The 8,887-nt window shown below is 41.8% G+C and overlaps 1 pseudogene; it reads right to left on the reverse strand.

Annotated features, from left to right (window-relative positions):
- Positions 1 to 4,917: 4,917 nt before the first annotated feature.
- Positions 4,918 to 6,459, reverse strand: LOC102828012 (annotated as a pseudogene).
- Between the last annotated feature and the right edge of the window lie 2,428 nt (positions 6,460 to 8,887).

Below are 8,887 nucleotides of genomic sequence, written 5' to 3' on the forward strand. Positions count from 1 at the left end.
ATAGTCACCAGAATGGAGGTGCGCAGACAGCAAGGGACCAATGAACAGCTACCAAAAGAGAAGAATGTCCACACCTTTATCTCAGTGGTTCTGCCAGGCATCTGTGGCTGCTCCGATCTTTCCCCACGTGGTCTCACCCAAGATGGCGGCTCCTGGTGCAGCCGAGCATCCCAAACTAGAAAGCAATAGATTTCTTGCTTCTGCCACAAATTCCCCCAGCTGTGGGCCTTCCAACCTTCTAAATATTCCTTTATATGCAGTTCAGAGTTCTGGGACCAGCCCCTGAAACTGCTTGGTCGGGTATTCTGTATTGTTGTTGGTGGAGCTCTCTGCTATACGTCCACCCGATCAGCCATCTTGTTTATTCTTCAAGTTTTTACAATAACAATGAACTCTGCTATCATCCACAGTGGAATCATGTCATCCTATCAGTATCTTCTCTTACTTTCGCTTACTAGACACAGCAGCGCAGAAATATTCTTTGGTGTGAATTAGACTATGGCTAGAAGAGACATTAGAGAATTCACTATACCACTGTTGTCATGGAAATATTTGCACAGAGAACTGAACATGCTTCTAAAGTTGACTAAAGTAAGAAGGGGCATGAGTGTGAATCAAAAGTAGTAAATTAAGAGAACAGCATTGAACACCACTGAAGAGGGGGGGAAATAGACAAAACAATGTATAAACAAAATATAGGGAATGCTAGTTAACTGCTCTGGAAAACAAATGAAGCATGGGGAGTGATAGATGAGGTTTATTTTAAACAAGATGGGACAGGACAGGCTTATCAGAAATGAGATGTGAAATTAGATGGGGAAGAACCTCTCAGGAAGAAGGGCTGGAAAACCCGGGCAGTATCAGAGCTGATGCGTCCAGGGAGAGTGAAGAGATCATTGTGTCCAAAACAAAGTCAGTATGACAGGCAGACTAGTAAGGATTAATTTACTTCATAAGAAGTGACAGGAAGATAACGTTGTACCTTATGTTTTTTTGATTACTTTTGGTCTTTACACTTAATGTAGACTTCCAAGGATTTTGAAATAAAATGATACTTAGCAGTATCACTCTGACTCCTACAGTGAAACTATTTTCAAGGGGAGAACAGGAAGAAACAATGACAAGCAAGAAGATGCAGTAATAATTAAAACAGAGGGAATGGTTCTCAGGCCAGGGTGGTGACTGTGTGACGTGGAGTCAGTTCCGACTCATAGCGACCCTATACAGGGTTTCTGAGGCTGTAAATCCTTATGGTAGCAGAACGCCAGATCTTTCTCCCACAGAACAGCTGGTAGTTTCAAATTGCTGACCCTGCGGTTTGCAGCCCGATTCGTAACCACTACCCTACCACAGCTCCTTAGGCCAGGGTTGTTGTTGTTGTTGTTGTTGTTAAGTGCTGTCAAGTCGGTTCTGACCCATAGTGACCCTGTATAGGGTTTCTGAGGAGCAGTTGGGGAGCTTGAACCACTGACCTTGCAGTGTTTCAAACGGCTTTGCAGTCTGGTGCATTAACCTAGTGTGCCACACCAGGACTCCAGGCCAGTGTGGTAGCAGAGGATATATTGAGAAATAATCAAACTCTGAATATACACTATAGGTAGAATCAACATGATATGGAATGACTAAATATGACTAAATATGAATGAACAGAAGAATGTTTTTCCATTACCTGTAACTGTTTTTGAATATTTGTATTACCCATATCAAAGCTGGAGTGTCTGAGTGGCACAGGGATTTAATGTAAATATTTGAGGTTTCAATGTACCCAGAGTACCATGGAAGAGAGAAATGAAGACCTACTCCAAATAAATCAGCCATTGAAAACACTTTGACACTTCTTCGGTAGCCAAGAGTCAGAATCAACTTGACAGCAACTGTTCTGTTTTTGCCTGAATGTGAAAGTTATTTTGTGAATATCAGCCATGTATATTGATAAGCATTGGATAGTGAACCACAATGGTATATGAAAAAGTACCATTGGCTCGTGATCATATGTTTCCTCTTGAAATGGTTGATAATTGGTGGTTTCTTTTAGGTACAGTGACTCTGTGGATTTCTTTCATCTTTTGATGCTTTCTGCATCATTCAATAGTTATATTCCAAAGAGTCCTTATTATTGCAAGTCAAGGCCTGAAATATTTCTTCAGTTCATTAAGGGATTCTAAGGGTGTGGCGTTGTGGGTTAATGCTCCAGACTGCAAAGCTGTTTAAACTGCAAGGTCAGCAGTTCAAGCTCACCAGCTGCTCCTTGGAAACCCTACACAGGGTTGCTATGCATTGGAATCGACTTGACAGCACTTGACAACAACAGGCAAATAAAAGATGTACAACAGCAACAACAAAAACAATCATGTTCTGCCTTTTTGGTTTTCTAACTGTAGGTCTTTGCACATTTAAGTATAATATTTGACTTTTTTCTTAAGCTGCCCTTTACATTTTCTGTTCGGCTTTTACCACCTCATTTTCTCCATTTGCTTTAGCATCTTTATGCTGGAAAGCAAGTTTCAGAGTCTCTTCTGACATCCATTTTAGTCTTTTCCTTCTTTCTCATCTTCTTAATAAATGTTTGCAACCTTTCTGTTTGATGAATAAGTTTAAGGAACACTGAAGGCATTGGCAAAAACAAGGGTCTGGGAATTGTTGGAATAAAACTTGAAACCTTTCAACAAACTGATGCAGCACTGGAGGCACTCACTCATTTATGCCAAGAAATTTGAACACAGCTATCTGGACAACTGATTGGAAGTGATCCTTACCTGTGCCCATTCCAAAGATAGGTGACCCAACAGGATGCAGAAGTTATCAGACAATACCAATCACATGCAAATAAATTTTTGCTGTTATTTTTGTTTAACAGTGCTCTCAAGTTGGCTCCAACTCACAGTGACTGTGGTGCCTTAAATTTACTTGATATGGTTTTTCTACAAAAAGTCTTCTTAATTCCCACCAAGTGATTAGGTGGGACCATGCAAATAAGGTCTACAGGACTCTAAGGCTGAGTTTGGTTTGCTTAGCCCTTCAGCTAGGTTTAAAAGGAGCTATTTCAGAAACAGAGAAAGAAGATCCCAAGACCATCAAGAAGGAAGAGCATTAGTGAAGTATGAGATCTCTACCTAGAGAAACTACAATGGCAGAGTGATATCAGGGGTGATAATATGGAAAGACAGAGCAGTTTTGGGTTCTATACTCATGGACTAATTTATATGGAATGCCTACTGGCAGGAGGCTGGTTTGAAGAATGTGCCCTTTGGGTATTCACAGACTCATTTTGTGAGCTTTGCAACACGTGCCTGAGCAGGGCAGTGGCCAAAGCGTCACATGATTGAAATGTCAAAAACAAGAGTGAGGTATGTCTGCAATATGGCAGACAAGAGACAGTCCTGACTGAAGGACTACTGTGTCCTGCGTGATTTGATCCTGAATTGTACTCTGTTCATGTCCCTAATAATTCACATAATCATGAGTATTGTTATGAGTTTTGTGTGGCCATTGCAAAAGATTATCGAACCCACATATGAAACAGAGAGTGCTCTGGGAGGAATGGTTGGTATCAAAATAGGGAAAACAATGTTGTAAGGTGGGAGCATGTCTTATCTCCTTTTCATAGGAATCAGCCCTGGACTAATTTTGAGTTTAATTCTCCTTCCTCTTTGTAAAGTCAGCGGAACTCAGATATGGTCCCCACATGGTTTTTACAGTGACCATATGTAAAGTTTCCCAGGAGGAGTGGCTGGTGAGTGACCAATAATATGGTTCAAACTGTCTTTGTAATCCAATGCTGATTCTACAGCATCACTCCAGGAGTCCTAATGCTTAATTAATATGCCACTAAGGATTCTTCTAAGGAGCTCTGGTAGCGTGGTGATTACGAATCGGGCTGCTAATCTCATGGTGAGCAGTTTGAAACTACCAGTTGTTCCGCAGGAGAAAGATGAGGATTTCTGCTTCCATAAAGATTTAGAGCCTCGGAAACCCTGTACAAGGTCGCTGTGAGTCGGAACCCACTCCAAGGCACATAACAACAGGGCTTCTTCTATAGTTTTCCTAAAGATAATTAAAAAAACAGCTGCAATAATACATTGACAGGGAATTGCCAGAGGGTCAATCAAGCTGGATTTAAACAAGGAGGTGGAATGAGGAATATCAATGCTGACATCGATGGATCTTTACTGAAAGCAGAGAATACCAGAAGATGTTTAACTGTGCTTTATTAACAATGCAAAGGCTTTTTTTTGGGGGGGACACCAATGGCAGCATGATTTATTGGACAAGATGTGAACTTCTTGACAGGCCTCGGTAACCACAATTTCCTTCACTGAACAGTACAGGACCAGGGTAAGAGAACTTAAGAAAGACAAATTCTTCCCATGATCTGAAAACCATAGAAAGGAGGGGAGCTTCTCTTTCATTCCACCTTCCCTAATACTCTGGGCTTCAGTTTGCCCCATGAGGGGAAGGTGATTGACCAATTGAAGCTGGCAGAACTGTGTGTTACAGCCAGAATTAGGCTGGTATTGAAGCTGTCCTGATCAAGGTTAAAATGTCCCACTGGGCCATCCACCCTCTCCCCACACAGGCCCTAATATCTGGGCACTGTCTCAGGCCCCCGGTGGGTATGGTTAGAAAATGCAAAATTGGATCTAATGCAGCATGTAGAGTGCAAATTGGGGGTGGGGGGGAAGGAGTGAATGTCTCTTGGCCACAACCCTGCTGACAGGTGCAGCAGACATCAAAGGATACCGAGATGCTTTGGAGAAGGATCTTCTTTCAATTCAGGTAGGTTGAATGGCTGTTGGAAGCTTGGGTAAGGTGGTTGATTAAAGAAGAGCAGGGATTGAAATGTAAGAACAGAGGGAGTTTCTCCTCCTCCCTTCAGCAGATGGGTGGGCTGGCTAGTCAGAAGCAGGTTGCTGGTACCTATGGGACGTTGGTAGGGAAGAAGCTGAGGGGCTGGCTCTCATTGGTGGGGGGCAGACATGGGTAGCCATCAGAGTTTCTTGGGATGCTGTCACTGGTGGAACCTGAGCTGTTACTCAGAGTCTTGATGCTTCCCTCTTGCTGCAGTTCAGCTCCAGATCCCACGACATCCCAGCTTGGAGACTCGGCCATGGCATCATCAAGCTGTTCCCAGAGGCCCTGCTCCGTGTGCTCCATGAAGGGCATATGCCTCAGACCAAAGCCCTCTGACCAGCTCCTGCACACCTCCAGCAGGGTCACAATCTGGTCAAAGAAACCCGAGCCAGAATCAATCACTGCAGAAATTCCCCTTCAATCTGACTCTGTACAGGATGACCCTGGCATGCTCACTGGGTCAGAGCAGACGGTCTGGATCCTGTGCTGTTGAGATCAAGATAATCTGTAGCAAAATCCCAAAGGGGTTGTGGACTATCATTGGACCATGTGACTGCAACACAGATGAACTGATGATATGACTGTGATTTGGCCTGAGGGATGGATGGTTTTGAACTAGAACTATGGACCCATTCACAGATGTCTGTGGGGTCCAGTGTGTATAACAATTTCAACCTGAGAAAGGCATTCTTCATCTTCTTGTGTACGATAGACAGGAGCTAAACTGTCATAAGACCCATGCCTTGTACTGGGCCTAGGACTTCCAGGAGGAATCAGGCCATCAGGCAGGAATTGATAATACTGCACATCATCTGAGGTGAGGACCAGGGATGGTTTGCATTAAACTGGTGGCAATTTATTCCACTGAGGGGTTCTGACTACAGTCCAGCTGGCTGCAGGTGATGTCATCATTTCCAGTGGAGTGTCATTGCTAATCTTGGGGGCAGCACTGAGGGGTCATGGTTCCATCATGTGCTCCACTAAGGTCCCATAGCAGCTGATAATGTAGAGAGATTTTACTACAACTTGCTTTGAACTTTTTCTCTTTTTAGACCTGAGTTATTTGCAAACCATGGTTTGGATGTTCCAAAGATAACAGCCACACAAAATTCTCCACACATTGATCAATGCAAAGGTTTTTGACTGTGTGGAACATGACAAGCTATGGACAACATTACAAAGGTTGAATATTCCAGAGCACTTAATGGTGTTCATAAGGAATATGTACATAGACAAACATGTAGTCATTCAAAAAGAATAGGGGAATATTGAATGGTTTAAAATCAGGAACAGTGTGCACCAGGGTTGTATTCTTCTTCCATGCTTAGTCTGTATGCTAAGCAAATAATCTGAAAAGCTGGATTACATGAAAAAGAATGTGGCAATAGTTGCAATTCGCTATTAAGAAAACATAAATTCTCACCACTAGATCAATAAATAACATCATGATAAATGGAGGAAAGATTGATGTGGTCAAATACTTCATTTTGTTTGGGTCCACCATCAACACTTACGGAAGCAGCAATCAAAAAATTAAAATCAAGTTACTGCATGAGGTAAGTCTTCTGCACAAGACCTCTTTAAATTGTTCAAGAATAAAGGTATCATTTTGAGACTAAGGTGCACCTATCCCAAGACATGGTATTCCCAGTAGCCTCATATGCAAATGAAAGTCGACAATGAATAATGAAGACCATTGGAGAATTGACATACTTGAGTTATGATGTTGGAGGAAACTGTTAAAAGTGCCCTAATCCATAAGATGACTATAAATATTAGGTGTTTTAATAATTTTTAAATTTAAGTAGTATGAAAGTGCATAGTGCTTTCTGTTTGTGGTCATGGTCATGATGAATAAATGACTTTAGATTCTAAAAAAATAAAGGTTCCATGGTTTGCCAGAGAAGGAGACAAATCTCTCTTGGAATGGTGAGACTACATCCTCATATTGTTGTTGTTGTTATTGTTGTTAAGTGCCATCGAGTCGGGTCCGACCCCTAGCGACCCTGTACAGGGTTTCCGAGGGTGTAAATCTTTACGGGAGTAGAAAGCCCCATCTTTCTCCCGCAGAGCGGCTGGTAGTTTCGAACCGCTGACCTTAAGGTTCGCAGCCCAATTCGTAACCACTACGCTACCAGAGCTCCACATATTACTGACATATTATTAGGTGTGACCAGTCCATGAAGAAGTCTTGGTTAAGTAGAGGGTCAGCAAAAAAGAGGAAGACTCCTAACAAGATGAATTGGCACAATGGCAACAAGAATGGACTCAAGTGTAACACAAATTGTGAATTGTCACTGAGCAGTGTTCAAAAAGTCACTATGAGTCAGAATTGACTCGATAGCACCTAACCACAACATAAAAAAGAAAATTATGTTTTAATGAAATATCGTAACATATATTATATAAAACATGGATAACAAACTGATGGTGCATGGAGGGTTTTGCAAAAACTGTAATGAAACAAAGTGTGTGATTTGTTGAATGTGGAACTGAATCTGCTTTATAAACCTTCACTCAATTCAGAAAAGAAAAATAAAGAAAAAATAATGGAATTGAAAAAAAAATCATGTATAGCAATTATATAATAGAAAAAGAAGGGGGGAATAGTCTAATTCATGTTGCCCATAAGGTATATATTATTATTCTTAGATATTAAGATTATATACATACTTTATACACTTCTGTATGGTGTGGTTGTTGTTGTTGTTAAGTGCTGTGGAGTTGGTTCCGACTCGTAGTGACCCTGCATAGGGTTTCCGAGGCTGTAAATCTTTACAGGAGCAGAAAGCTTCATCTTTCTCCCATGGAACAGCTGGTAGTTTCATACTGCTGAATGTGAGTTTATCAATCCAATTCCTAACCACTACACTACCAGAGCTCCTTACATGGTGTGGTTAGGGTTATATAGTGTGGTACTGGGTGGTAATTCACTGGTCTGCAAGGTCAGCAGTTCAGGGCCATCAGCCACTACTCTGAAAGCCTATACAGGGTCGCTATGAGTCAGAGGGGCTGGTAGCATAGTGGTTAGGAATCGGGCTGCGATCCGCAAGGTCAGCAGTTCGAAGCTACCAGCTGTTCCGCGGGAGAAAGATGAGGCTTTCTGCTCCCATAAAGGTTTACAGCCTCGGAAACCCTGTTCAGGGTCGCTATGAGTCGGAACCAACTTGACAGCACTTAACAACAACACCAACAACATATGGAGTTTTGGAGTCCCTGTGTTGAAGGATAAGCACTAGACTGCAAGGTCATTTGAATCACAACAATAACCAATTACTTTGCATTAAAAGCTTTTCTTTCTTTTCTTTTTTTTTTCAGAATAAACTTTACTATAATTCTTGTTGTTGTTAGGTGCCATTGAGTCGGTACCGACTCATAGCAACCCTATGCACAACAGAACAAAACACTGCCCAATCCTGGGCTAACCTCACAACTATTGTCACTTGACCCCATTGATGCTGCCAATTTGCCAATCCATCTTGCTGGTGGTCATCCTCATTTCCTCTGACCCTCCAATTTAAAATACATGATATCATTCTCCAGCGACTGGTCCCTCCTGACAATTTGTCTAAAGTATGAGAGATGAAGTTTGGCCATCCTGACGTCCAAGGAGCACTCTAGCTGTACTTCTTTCAGCACAGATCTATTGGTTCTTTTGGTAGCCCCTTGTACTTTCAATATTCTCCTCTAACACTATAACTCAAAAGCATCCATTTTTCTATGATCTTCCTTACTCACTGTCCAGCTTTCGCATTCATATGAGATTATTGAAAATACCATGGCTTGGGTCAGGTGAACCTCAGTCCTCAAGCTGACATCATTGTTCTTCAACACTATAAAAAAGTCTTGGCAGCAAATTTGTCTAATGCAATGTGTCATTTGATTTCTTGACTGCTGCTTCCATGAGTGTTGATAGTTAAATCAAGAAGAAGGAAGTCCTTGACAATTTCAATCTTTTCTCCATTGATAAGAATGTTGTTTATTGGTTCAGTGGAGGGGATTTTTGTTTTCTTTACATTGAGATGCAATCCATACC

This window comes from Chrysochloris asiatica, unplaced genomic scaffold, assembly GCF_000296735.1.
Source record: "Chrysochloris asiatica unplaced genomic scaffold, ChrAsi1.0 scaffold00535, whole genome shotgun sequence".
Taxonomy (NCBI): domain Eukaryota; kingdom Metazoa; phylum Chordata; class Mammalia; order Afrosoricida; family Chrysochloridae; genus Chrysochloris; species Chrysochloris asiatica.